The sequence below is a fragment of the Mustela putorius genome, unplaced genomic scaffold, assembly GCF_011764305.1.
Source record: "Mustela putorius furo isolate JIRA1106 unplaced genomic scaffold, ASM1176430v1.1 tig00000129_pilon_pilon_pilon, whole genome shotgun sequence".
NCBI classification, from domain to species: domain Eukaryota; kingdom Metazoa; phylum Chordata; class Mammalia; order Carnivora; family Mustelidae; genus Mustela; species Mustela putorius.
The window spans coordinates 15100495-15114998 of record NW_025421290.1 but is presented as its reverse complement, the minus strand read 5'-3'; the positions used below and the strand labels follow the sequence as shown (position 1 = coordinate 15114998).

Genomic DNA, 14504 nt, shown 5'->3' with positions numbered 1-14504 from the left:
ATAATGTCAAAGTCAGAGGGCTGGAGGTTCTGCAGATGCTTGTTAAAGTGGGAAATGGTTGGAACCACTTCTCCTACCTTCTCTTGCCCTCACATTGTATGCTCACATACCAGCATGTCGAGTGTTGGTGTACAGTACAGAGCTACACAACAGAACGCTAACTTCAGATTGCTCTTGCTTTGGCTGGAGACACAAAACACACAGGTGGAGGAAATGTGTGGGGTTCAAATTTGGGTGTCCAGGAGAAGAGAGGCAGCAATGAGAGAAACGGAGTATGCAGAAGGGACTGGTCAGAGATGAAAATGATGATTGGGGATGGAGCCGTAGGTGTTTGAAAGATACCACAGAACCAGGGTTTATGGGAAGAAATGAGTGCAAAGGTAATAACTGACTGTCTCTCTGAAGATTAAAGACCCTGAGGATGGGTGTCCACTTTTCAGACCTAAAATGAGCAACAGAGGCCCAATTAGGACATAGAGGAAGGACAGAGAGATGGGAGGAGGATCAGAATCGTGCAGCACCTCACAGCGGGGGGATGCTTTTCGTCATCATGTTCAACAAAACATGGGAAGAGAAGATGCACGTGTTTGCTCATTCGAAGAATGAATGGACACCAAGGTGGGAGTGCCCAGCACATGACTGCATGCAGGAAGCTGATACTCACGAGAGAGATCTAGGCTGCAGATGTGGATGTAGGGGTAGAGAGCAACAGGCAGAGCAAAATCCCCAGACGAAAACAGATCCTCAGGGATGTGAGTGAGAACAGCACTAGGCTGAACACTGACCCTGAGAATACAAACTGAAAGGAGAGGGAGAGAAGCCCAAAGATACAAAGAAGAAAGAGTCAGGGAGATCCAAAGATCATCAGTAGACTTCAGAAGTCAAAAGGGTAGGGCCGTTGAGGTGCAAGGAGTGATAAGCCTTATTGTATGCACCGGAGATGTCCAGTAAGATGAGGACCGAAAGCTGCTGACTGGACGTGGCACTACAGATATCCTTGGTGACTTCATCAAGAGCTACTTGAGTAGAATAATGGTGAAGGAAGTCAGAAAGCTGTGGTAAGTCCTGGAGGAGCAAACAGAAGGCAAAGAAGTGGACAGAATACAGAGTATGCTCTCAAGATATCTGGATGAAAAAGAGGAAATGGATGGGAATTACCCTTGCAGGTGCTGGAGGACTTTTAGGGCGTGGAGACTTGGCATGTTTATAGGTTGGGAAAAGCAACCAAGAGTAAGGGAAATGGAGAAGTTAGAGGTAAGGAAACAAGGTCCTTGAAGAAGCACAGGTCTTTGGCAAAAGGACAACTATCCTCTGGGACAGAGGCTGAGGGATGAGAATGGGTAGATAAGGTTAGGAGAAGGATGTAGTTCTCCCTCACATCTGTGGGAATCTGTTTTTGGGAGCCTAGCTGGTTTAGTTGGTAGAGCATGTGGCTCTTGATCTCAGGATCATGAGTTCAAGTCCCACGTCAGACATAAAGCTTACTTAATTTTTTTTTTCTAAATATAGGGATCTGTTTTCATCTGGGGATTTCACTCTGCCTGTGGCTCTGTACTCCTACATCTATGTCTATAGCCCAGATCCCCTATTCTCTCTTTCTATCTCTCTCATGCCAGGGAGGCCACACCTGATACGATTTTCTTGATTACATAGGAAGCAAGGCCACCTGCTTAGAATGAAGACACAGGGCAAAATGGGGACTTAAAAATAATAGTGAAGTTTAATCATCATTGAATTGAATGAGAGAAGGAGCTGTAGGTGTTGAGGACCACCACTCAGAATTCAGAGTGGTGATTTAGGGTCTCAGAAGGAGATTAAGCAGAACCAAATAAAGCAGCAAGATCACAGTGGAACCTTGCTGAGAAAGGCCTGGTGCATTTTGTACTTAGGAGGTATCTGAACAAGAGAGAATCAGAGACTGAGAAGAAAGGGAGTGGTGAGGAGTAAATACAGAGTATTTGTTAACATGCTTAGATAAAAAAGAAGGAAAGAAATGGGATGGATCAAAGAAATGGCCAAGGATCAAGTGAAGGATTTGTTTTTTCCATCAACATCACCAAAGGAGAAGCAACCAAGGGAGACTCAGGGACTACACAAGGTGTAAGTCAGACAAGTGAGAAAGCAAGAATATGTTAAGAGGGCAGAGAAATGGATCTGCCCTGGAACAGGTTAGAGTCTCTGTGAGAGAGAGGGTTCCCCGACAACCAGCAGAAAGGCAGACAGGAGACGGTCAAACAAGGAACAGGGGATACATACAGATGGGCGTCATTGCAGGATTTTTCTCAACAGACTATAGAACCAGAATGTGGATGAGAAAAAAGGATGGGCTTATAGGTATGGAGGTTTTGAAGTGCCTGAAAAACCCACAAGAAGGAAAGTAAGACTTTTGCTGGGTCCCTGGGTATGCAGAGAAGACATACACCAATGCATCCAGCAGCATTCTTTGTCCGAGGGGCAGCACTGTGGGATACTGCTCAGGTCTGGCATGGGCATGGCAGTTATGAAGGAAGGTAAAGGGTCAACTAACTTCTAGGCATCACTGAGTTAGCACTGCAGTAATGACCTTGAAGTCTGGGCTCAAGAGACTACCAAGTGGACCGGTTAGAGCTTAGGAATCAGGTCCATCGTAAGGCCAGGTTTCCGTCATGTGGATTTGGCAAATGTAACGTAAGAATTAGCAACCTAGGGAAGCAGCATGAGGACTGATTGAAAAACATGCCCTGTTTGAGATCTAATTGGTTTCCTTTTTTTTTTTTTAATCTTTCATCTCTGTCTTTAACTTTTGAACATAAGGAATAGTTATTGTAACTGTCTTAATGTCCTGTCTGCTAATTCTAAGATCTGTGGATTGCTTTCAACAGATTGATTTATCTCCATTACAAGTCAGATTTTCTTACTTCTTCACATGACTGGTAATTTTTGACTGGATGCCAAACATTGTGGATTCTATCTGTTAAGTGCTGGATAGTTTTGAATTCATAGAAATATTTGAATTCATAGAAATATGAGTATTGTTTAGGGACACAGTTAAGTTACCTGGAAATAGTTTGATCCTTTCAGATCTTGCTTCTAAGATTTGCTTGGTGGGCCAGAACTGTGCTCAGTCTGGCTGGTTATTTCCCACTAAGCAGCCAAGGCCCTTCTGTATATTCAACACAATGCTCTGTGAATCTGGAGTTTTCCAGTCTAGCTAGTAGAAACAGGCATCATTCCTGGCCCTATGTGAGCACCAGAAATAATTCTCTCTGATCCTTTTAGATGGCTCTTTCCCTGGCCTCAGGTAGCTTCCTTAAACTGATCAGCACTCAGCTGAGTACTCAAGGGGAACCTTGTGTATCTCAGAGTTTTTTATCTGGGCAATTGTCTCCTTCCTGGTATTCTACCCTGTGTCTTCCAGCTGCCTTACTCTTCCTGGACTCAGATCCATCTCCCCAACTTAGGAAGCCCACTGGGCTCCACCTGAGAGAGGGGAAGAGAGAGCATCCGAGAAAATGAGGGAGCCGCCAAAGGAGCACATTGGCCACAACAGTCCCCACCATTATACTCCATGGCCAAAATGGTGCTAGAAGCAGGAAGCAAGCACCCAGACCTGGACTCTGTTTGCCTTCATAGGGAGCAACCCCTCCCCCAGGCCCTGACAGGAAAAGAGCCTTTCAGATACCTTGGTGATACCTGTCAGGTTTCCCAGAAACAGATAAGCCTGCCTTCAGCCCTTCCAATTGACAGTGTTCCACCTGCCAGCCCCACGGAGTTAAGAGGCTAACCCAATCCAAGCAAAAATTGCTATTCAATGTACATTCTTCCTTCACGAGCAACAAAACTCTGATTTTGCCTCCAACATATGCAGGACACATTTTAATTAATAATTAAATACTAGATTTAAAATGGATTCTCACTTGAACAGAACACCACCTTTAACTGAAGACAGAATTGGGTGGTGCGTAAGCCCCAAACAGAACAAGCCACAGGCAAACAAAGCCTGCTTATGGACTCAAACAAGGGACACCATCTGGTAACACAAAGACAACCAAGCCTGTGAGATTAAAACTGCCAAAACCAGCACACACTTTAACTTGTAATTTAATAAACTAAGGCAAATATTTGGGGAGAGACCAATGCTATAAAAATATCCACATGGAGGGTACCAACTGCAATTTGTGAATAAACAACAAAGTAAACAACTAGGGTGGCTCCAAGTTGATGGGCGGCACTTAGGTCAGGGTGACCGCCAGACCTAATGATATCCTCACGCTGGGACAAAGGAGGGAGACTGAGGGCCAGTGCTGTCTGACAATTTACAATGCCCACCCTGGCATTTAACAGTCGATCCTCTAGGGATAAGAATTTAACAGCAGGGGCGCCTGGGTGGCTCAGTGGGTTAAAGCCTCTGCCTTCAGCTCAGTTCATGATCCTAGGGTCCTGGGAACGAGCCCCACATCGGGCTCTCTGCTCAGCCGGGAGCCTGCTTCCCTCCAACCTCTCTCTGCCTGCCTCTCTGCCTACTTGTGATCTTTGTCAAATAAATAAAATCTTATTTTTTAAAAAAAGAAATTAACAGTAAATAGTTCATATAATCTGCTCTTAAAACACACCTTTCTTTCCAGGACCTGGAAATTTCTTGTAAATATTAACTCATTCATCTTAACAGAGATGTTGGAAGAATGCACTCATTGCCATTGTTTATCTGGGCTATAAGAACTAGCCAACCGTGGGGGCTTGGTTCCCATATGATCCCAAAGAGTAATTCCCTGCACCCACTGCTCTGTATGTCATGCTAGACAGGGAAATAAACCACTAATCCTTATCTGTTGTCCTATCAACATTCCTAGGAAGCACCCATGACTAGGGCTGGTCTACACAAACACAAACATACACACACACACACCACAGTCCATGATACAGTCAGTCCTCACAAGGAGATGGCAGCCAACATCAGTCTAGGCAATATCTAGATCCTTGAGGATGTTCCCTTAGGGGAAAGTGTAGCATTGGCTCTAATGGGCAGATTCAGGAATAGGGGCAACATATACTCCTCAGAGCCCAGCATGCAGGAAACGGACACAGTGGTCATCCTTCCACACATTCTCTCCGACCCACCGCTTCACAGACGGTAATCCCTACCAAAAGGACGACAACACACAAACCAGGATGTACTTTGCACCCTCCCAGAATACGACATACATATGAAGTTCAACTGCTGTCTAGGATTTGAAACAATGGCTGAGAAAAGGGGTTTAAGTCATCATAGTTTTCCCAGTACCTCTTAGATGATTCACCACAAAATACGTGGGGTAACTTGGGTATGGATTCCCTTCCAAATGGGCAGGCACATAATTGGCATCAGGTCCTAATACAGCCCTTTGCGGGTATACGCATGTTTGTATGATCTCATGTAACCTTCACAGTAATCCTGGGGGTAGATGCCACGAGCCCCATGTTTGACATATAAGGACACCATTGCTCAAAGCCATGCAGCTAGGAAGCACAGGAAGCAGAGCTGGGTCCCTCTGATCTAAAGCTGATGCCCTTCCACCACCCACCCCACATCTCTAGCACAGTAAGAAGCCCCAGTAGCAATTTCCAGGGGATTCGGTCCATAAGGTTCCGTTAAGGACAGGATTAACACTAACACCAGGAAATAAATTTGGGGGCATTCATGACGTTGGAGGCCTCACTACAACTGGCATATTATCTAAAGAGCTTGACTTATTTCCTGGATTAAAAAAACAAAAACAAAACAAAGATTGCTCTCCCTACCCTTCCTCAAAACTCCCCAGAATAGCAAGACGGCCTGACCCCAAACCAGAAGCGGAAGTGCGTCCAGGCTGGGCTGGGATGCTGATGGTGCAAGAGAAGAACATTGAAGGCATTCAGTAAAGCACAAGTGTTTTTTGGTTGACTCCAGCAAAGAAGGGATCATCCTTCCCCTCAAAAGACAAAGAAAAACAATCTGAGGGTTTTGAAGGGGCAGGGGGTGGGAGGTTGGGGGAACCAGGTAGCGGGTATTAGAGAGGGCACGGATTGCATGGAGCACTGGTTGTGGTGCAAAAACAATGAATACTGTTAGGCTGAAAAGAAATTTTAGTATATGTGCTGCCGAAGCGAGCACTGAAAAGAAATTTTAAAAAATATATATGTGAAGGCTTAAAAAAAAAAAAAAGAAGACAATGAAAAGCACCACTGTAGCTACTGCACGTGCTGAGCACACACAGTGAGTGAGTGCTCAGATCCAGGCTGTTGCCTCCATGCAACAAGACATGGAGCTTAAGTCAGAGGCAATTCAGATGACAAGTGGTTCTGGGGAAGGTGGTTCTGGAGAGCCCTATGCCCTGTGTAAAGAGGTCACGATGGGAAACTCCAGAAATACTGTAGGATGCTACGTACAAAACAAAACTCGGCTCTGGGCCATATGCATCCATGAGCAGTACATGATCCCTGGTGGGAGAAAGAGGACACAGCCAGCACGCAGTCAGGACTCTGCATATTAGAGAGGTGGCCCATAAAGACTGGACTTAGGGTGACCATTCACAAAGGCAAGGACCAAGAATGTAGGAATTGGGGGCCTCCCCCGGACACGCAACACCTGAGGCAGAGGCATGAGACAAGATATGACGGCTCACAGGCCCGCTTGAGGAGGGTTGTGAAACTGTCCTCTCTGCTTCCCGGCAGAGGGTCCTCCTGAGGTGCTAGCGGGAAATACCAGAGTCCAACTGAATCATCATATATTCATATATTTAACAAAATCAATGAGCGTTCGTTCTGTCCCAGAGTGAAGCTTCAGTCTTTGTCAGTGAAGCCTTCCTAAAGTCCTGTGTGAGAAAGAATCCCTCCAGGGCAGATTTGTTTTTTAATTTATTTTTTATTTTTTATTTTTTTAGTTACGAAAATATCACCACAAGTCTGAGAACAGCTCCATGACCTTTAAAAGCAATCACTTCCATCAACTCTAGACAACCATTAATTTACTTCCTGTCTCCATTGCTTTGTCTATTACAGACAGTTCATATTCATGCAATCATACAAAAACTATGGAAAGCTTCATGAATTTGTGTGTCATCCATGTGCAGGGGCCATGCTAATCTTCTCTGTGTCATTCCTACTTTAGCATATATGCTGCCGAAGCAACCCACCCAGTTGGATTTTGAGGAAGCGTTAGATAAGATGGTGGTACCCAGATATGGAGTCCCTTCTACAGAATGGCATCCCAACAACTTACGTATAACCTACTATACCCAAACTTATTATCTGAGTTTTCATGACCCAAATCCCCATAATGGTGATACTGCTATAGGTAACCTGAATGCCAAAGAATAAAAATAGTCATCAAGGAATAGACTGAGCATTTTTAAATTAGTCCCTTCTCTGACATTCTTTCCTGCTTTAAAACCACCCTGCTCCATCCAGTCTTCCATGTTAATGGTTTGCTGGTCTCACTTTCTGAGTTAATACATCCCATGCAACAATTCATGCAATAAAAACCAGTACCAGATAAAAGTGAGATCGTGCAGCTGGTGCAGGTCATGACCTTGACTGACAAGCTACTCCAATCACAGCAAACCCTTGACCGACTAAATCCAGGTGTAGGTGCATTACCACTGAAGAAAAGATCAACAGGGATGGAGCCATGCCGGGCCTTTGGAAAAACTGTGGACGCCTTCAAATATTTCTGCAAATAACCCTCTTCACGACAGTGCCGAGAAAGTCATCATGAAGTCAAAAATGTTATGTTATCAGGACTTCAAATGAGTCAGGAAAAGTATACAACTGAATTATTTGATCTGTTCTTGGTTCTAAGAATTAGCATAAAGGTGTCACTTCACCTAAACGCTGATAAATATAAGAAGAAAGGAAATGACTTGCATGATTTCTGTCATAATTTTTAAAGGCAGAGTACCAATCAAAACTTTTAAAATATGTCTTTTTAAACTGTTGGCTTCCATTGTAACTGGAATCACTCTAAATTGCCTTTTCCTAATCCCAGTTACTCTAAGAGAGGGAAATGCCTATAACTTGTCTTCAGTCCAACGGCTGACAGGTAGCACAGGCCACATTCCCAGCCTGCTTTTACCACTTTCAAGCCTGGCTTGAGTCTCAGCATTAGTACTGAGTGTTTGCAGACATTAGCAAGGCCCTTAGCCTCTCAGTCTCATTTTCTCCTCCTAAAACACAGGAACTGTAACCTGACCTAGCTTTTTAAAATGCTTTTTTTTTTTTTTAGTGTTTTATCAACTCTTAAAAGACTATACCAAAGTAATATACTCCCTTCTGTGTTTTTTTCTTACATTTTTTTTTCATTTAGCAAACCTTCCAGTTGCTAAAACTTTCCATTAATCACATTAGATATAATTTGGGATACAACAGGGGTGTTGAAACTTGGTCAACCTTTAGAACTAGCCAAGGCATTATTAGGAATCTGTTTCTCTTCCCCAGAGATTCTAATTCAGTCTGAGGCCTGAGAATCCTTAGTTTTCAAAATTCTCAAGTGATTTCATTGCTCTAGAATAGATCCTCTCTGTCCATCTCCTAGTTTTTAAAAACCTTATTTTCAGTAATTGGTAAATCCCAAAACAAGGACTCAGATATTGGAAGTATACTCATTTACACTAATCAGGAAGTATCATCAAAATTCAATATGAACTAAGCTTCTAAAAGTTACATAGTAAGTCCCTACAATGTGCCCAGGTCATGCTCCAATCTATTTACCTCCCCAGATGTTTACCAGATGGATCACTAACATTTATTAAAGCTTCCCAACAAATGATAGTTCCCACCAAATTCAAGAACGGAAGACTCCAGCTAAGCCCAAGTTTTCCATGTTTTAAGTGGGTGAGGTGCATAAGAGTAATGTCTTAACAACCCACAAATAGAACTGAATTACAGCTAATTATATTGAGAGGTGCATGAACTTGTTCTATATCTCCAAACAGTCATTTTGAACTTTTAATGCTTTCTTAAGCTGTGTAATGGATCCTAATTTAGCTTAGAACAATCACAATGGAGTTCACAGAACTTGGGAAAGTCTTCATGATGAACTTAAAATAGTTTAGCTTTAGCAACTTACATTAGATCATTGTTGTTGTCTTTTAAGATTGTATTTGAAAGAGAGTGTGAGTGGGCGAGAGAGAGCTGGTGGGGAGGGGTGGCAGTGGCAGAAAGAAGGCAGGCAGAGGAAGAAGCAGACTCCCAGCTGAGCGGGGAACCTGACGTGGGGCTCAGTCCCAGGCCCCTGGGATAAGTACCTGAGCCAAAGGCAGATGCTTAACAACGGAGCCACCCAGGCGTCCCACACTAAATCATTGTAAATGGATGTAATATGGTGCTCTTGAAGACCCTCCCCAAAGGAGACAAGATTCGCCAGCATCAAATATAGGTGAACTTCACCTGAGCAACAAGGCATGTTCTTGAATAGGGAGGTGACATTAACAGGGAACTGACCTTGTGCCAGCAATAATGCAGGACACCTCCCCAGGACCTCACAGCCCAGCTCCCGTCCTCCACGGCAACTCTCACTCACCAACCATTCCCTGCCCCCTCACTTAGGGTCTTTGTACTTCCCGTTCCCTGCTCCTCCAGACAGCCCCAGGGTCGACTCCCTCCAGCCCTTCAGCTTTCTGGCTCAAAGGTCATCTGATAGGAACAGAACAACACACCCAGCCTTCCTATTTGTCCTGACTCTGCCTTATTTCTTCATAGCACTTACCTCTTGGGCTATTATATTAATTTATCTAATAGTTTGTTTCCTCCTGCACACCAAATTTTGAATTCTGTGAGAATAACCAGTGTCATGAATAAGCGTATATATGCATACTTCACATAATGTCACACATGAATACTCTGTGTGTACATATGAAGAGTCCTTTTGATCCACAGGACCCAAGTGGTCGTAATCTAGAAGTATTGCTCAGCCCAGTCCATTCTGCAACCGAATGTAAATTCATAGAGGTAGAAACTGATTTTCTTCAAAACAATTTGAGAAATAAATCGCTACTTATGAAAATCTAAGGTAGTCTCTGACATACGCAAAGAACATGCCTGAAAACTCAGGCCGCGGAGCCCTCACACACACACTCAGCCTCTCCACCTCCCACAGGGAGTCCTTCAGTACTGACCTGAGACCCTAGAGGGATATCTCAAACACCAGAATGAAATCTTGACGCTCAAGACAAGTTTCAGGGGAGAAGGGGAAAAAAAGGTCTTCTCCTCTCTCCCTGCCCACTGACACGGGGCAGAACTGGGGCAGACCCCAAGAAAAAGGATTCCTAGATAACTGGCTGTTCATTTGAAACAGAAAGAGCACAGATCAGGGGCCACGAGAAATGAGATTGAAGCACAATGAAAATGGACTCTGGAGCAATTAATTTTTCTATCAAAAAATTAATTCATTTTTATTTTACCTAAATCTCAGTTCCACTGAGAGAATACCACACTAATGTAATTTCAACGCCCCCCCCCAAAAAGAGAGAAGTTTGAGAAAATTAAGAAACTAGTCAGACTCTTTGTTTCCCAGAACCTTGATATCAAAGGAGCATGCTAGTTAATAAGCCAGTGCCCCACCAAGCGAATCTACTGATACTTCTGTCCATAGACCTCGGAGCTATTTTTGAGGTTCAGCTTTTAGTGCTCACACCTCTGACCACTTGCTCACAAGCGCTGTGACTGCCTTGTTCTGCTCCAATCAAGCAAAGGTGCAGCATAAAGCTACCCGGAACAGCCATCTCCAAAGTTAGAAACCACCATAGGCTTCTGGTTGTTCGGGTGTTACTTCCTGACCTTCCTATTTTTATGAGAAAGGGCCTGTGACAAAAACTGGCTCAAAAAGTTCACTGCAGAGTAAAAATAATTAGAAAAATGGGATTATGGTTTCAAAAAATTGCTGAATTATTCTGTTGTCCATAGGACCTGTCACCCAACATCAGTCCCCAATACAACATACACAAGTACGTGTCTGTTCCTTCCTTCTGTAGTCCCTAAATTAAAAGTGCTGGACTTCTGAAAAAAAAAATATATATAAAGGGAAAAATTAAACTATGTATGAATTCTAAAAATAATTTGGTTTCAGGACCCTTTTGTAGTCTTAATTAAAGATCCAGAGTTTTGGTTTATATGGATTTTATGGATATTTGCCTATTTGAAATTAAAATTGAGACATTTAAAAATAGTCACTTAATTAACCCATCACATGACAACATAAGTAACATCTTTATGAGAACTGATATTTCCCACAACAAAAATAAATAAATAAATAAGAGTGATATCGTTTTACAATTTTGTAAGTCTAACATCTGACTTTAATGGCCAGTGGATTCTTATATCTGCTTCTATGTTCAGTGTGCTGCAGTGCTGTTTTAGTTGAAGTATATGAATAAAATCCAGCCTTACACAGAGAGTAGTTGAAAAAGAGACTGTTTTAAGAGCATTTTTTAGAGAGCTGTGAGTATTGTTTGATACCTCATCAAACTGGACAAGTGGTAGTTCCTTAAAACTTAGTTGCAGTGTGAAATCTAAAACCATAATCAATAAGCTTTTCATACTGTTACAGTAAATCCATTAGTCTTATCATATACTTTCCAATGGATCCTTGACACACACATATGGTTTTGTAGCATCTTGTACTGGTCATTTTGAAAATATATGTTCACTGAGCTATGCAAATCTTCTTCCAAATGTTGACCTACTTTACTATATAATATTTAAAGATCACAATTGTTAATTAATATCAACAACAAACTCATGAGAAAAGTCTTTCCAAAATCCTAATTATGGCTTGGAGGATCCAATTTTTTCATTGGTATCAAATATTCTGTTGTTTCCTTGAAGGAAGAGGCTCACTTTGTCCATTTTTAAGAAAATGCCTGAGAAACTCCTTAAACTTCATTACCATAGTTTGTCATTCTTACAAGTAAAAATGGTGTTCCACAAAAAAAAAAGTGACTACCTCAGCTAACAACCCAATCATAAAAGTGTTTTTTTGAGTCATGATAGTATTTCAGTATGTAGCAGAAGTGCTTTATGAATAATTCCCATTTTACCACACAGATTATAAAGATATATAGTCAAACGTTGAGCTTAATAACACTGATAATGCTTACTGCTTCAACAAAGATATTCTTTTTTTTTTTTTAATTTTACTTATTTAACAGAGCGAGAGAGGTCACAAGTAGGCAGAGAGGCAGGCAGAGAGAGGGGGAAACAGGCTCCTCACTGAGCAGAGAGCCCGATACAGGGCTCGATCCCAGGACCCTGAGGTCATGACCTGAGCCGAAGGCAGAGGCTTAACCCACTGAGCCACCCAGGTGCCTCTCAACAAAGATATTCTTAAATGAAAATGTTTTTTTCCCCTGCAATTATCTGGCAATGAAGACAACACTGGCTATACTGTTGACTGCACAGTTTGGTGCCTTGATTCATTCCAAGGTGCCAGCAGTTTTACCCATCGTTTCTTTTGCATCCCTGAGCCAACGTCAATACACTAAAAAGGGAACAAAAATCTTAGGATTATAAAAAGAATAGTTTTGACCTCCTGAAAATATCTTTGGAACCCTTAGAGGTCCACACTAAAAAGGGCAAAAAACATCTTAGGATTATAAACAGAATAGGTCTGACCTCCTGAAAATATCTTTGGAACCCTCAGATGCCCACAGGACCCCACTTTGAGAACCAATGGAAACATTCTGAACAAAACCATCAACAGTCCATTAAAGTAAGAGAAGTAGTCAGGACGAAGCCAATGATGATGGGGTTGTAACTATGTGAATACAGCTATCATACCTTAAGCTGAACTGACTTATTAATTCCTTTCAAGTCCTAGTTTAATCTCTGCCTTATAGGAACCTTCTGATAATCATGGTAAAGCTTGAGCAACTCTCAAGTTCAACCTTTCCAGAACTCTGATCCACGCCTGACCTCCGAGAAAATGGCGGCCTTCCCGGGTGAATATCTATCTTTAGGTTTAAAAACAAGGAACCTAAGGGAAGCTTTGCAAACATAGACCATCCCAAAAGACGACACAACTCTGAGGAGGGTGAGATTATACCACCTAGAGGATTGTTTTCTTCTAAGGTAGAATAAAGAGAAACCACAAGACGCCTCCCAGACAGCTGGGTGGCCTAGAAGGATTCTGGACCACCACCCCACAGGCAGAGCTGTGCGTGGGTCTGCCACATCCTCTCCAGGAGATCACAGCACCATCAGTGTCTCTACGCTGGATTCACCATTTGCACAGTGAGCATCACATCAGCCTCAGAAATTTGGTGTGGGGAGCAAACGACGTAAGATATGGGATGGCATGAACACTGGTCACCAATTTGAGGGTAAGAGGCCATCCTGCTTTCAGAAAGAAAATAAAATAAGGGCTAATGCTGCTATTTGTCAAATTATGGCCTAGCCCCATATCTGGTCCTCAGAAGGTGTTCAGTAAATGAGCTGGCTGTGATTCAGAAGGGGGCAGGCAAATTATGACATCGGACAATTCATCTCGATCCCTTAAAAAGATCGGTTCTTTCATTTCTAGTTTTCCTTCTTCTCTCCCTCCCCCAACACCTCTTTCTTGCTCTCCTGCCCTGTCCTCAACCTGGCATTGTGGTAGCACAGAACTACTTAGACCAAAACTGAGGTGGTCACTCATTTCTCAGGCTGAATACACCGAAGGAGTGAAAACTGTTACAAAAGCTAAATCGAAAGCAAATTAAATCGACAAGCTGTCACCTGGCTTGAAATGAGAAAGGAACCCTGAAAATTAACTTTTTTTTTAAAGAATTTATTTATTTGACAGAGAGAGAGAGAGAGATTACAAGTAGGCATAGAGGCAGACAGAGAGAGGGGGGGAAGCAGGCTCCCTGCTGAGCAGAGAGCCTGATGCAGGACTTGATTCCAGAACCCTGAGATCATGACCTGAGCCAAAGACAGAGGCTTAACTCACTGAGCCTCCCAGGTGCCCCTGAAAATTAACTTTTTTTTTTTTTTGAAAATTAACTTTCATCAGAGACAAACTTTTTCCCTTTAAAAATGAAATAACACTGTGCGTATGAGATCCAGTGAGAAACTGGGGGTTGCAGTTTTCAAACGGTAACACGTTTCATCTGCTTTGGTGCATGTGGTCACATTGATTTAGCAGAGAACTTCATTATTTATAAACCAAGGGTTTGACACAGGAAATCTGAGCTAAAAACTGAGGCAATGGTACAAAAAAAAAAAAAAATTAGACTCTTACTCCACAGGGCAATGCACTGCTTTGGCAGAAAGAATATGCAGATACCAAAACTCAAGTGCACCTTCCATGTTCTCTCCAGGAATCAGTTCCAAGTAAAGTAGTAAGAGTGTGAAAGAAGGGGGCAATTCAAAGTTTTAGCCAAGTTTTCTTCTTCTGGTTTTTTTTTAAAAGATATTTATTTGAGAGAAAGATCATGGGGGGTAGCGGCAGGAGGTGGTGGGTGGTGGGTGGTGGGGGAGGGGGAAAGGGGAGAGGGGCAAGTAGACTCTACACTGAGTGTGGAGCCCCTCGTAGT

At 42.7% G+C, this 14504-nt stretch overlaps 1 protein-coding gene and 1 non-coding gene across 2 annotated transcripts in view; both read right to left on the bottom strand.

Moving 5' to 3' along the window:
- PRKCH (protein kinase C eta) overlaps positions 1-14504 on the bottom strand; it is a 224808-nt gene that overhangs the window by 132634 nt on the left and 77670 nt on the right. The gene's annotated exons all lie outside the window — the stretch shown is intronic.
- Positions 7023-7125, bottom strand: LOC123390615. Its single transcript, XR_006605151.1, has one exon. It is a non-coding gene; the product is annotated as a U6 spliceosomal RNA (small nuclear RNA).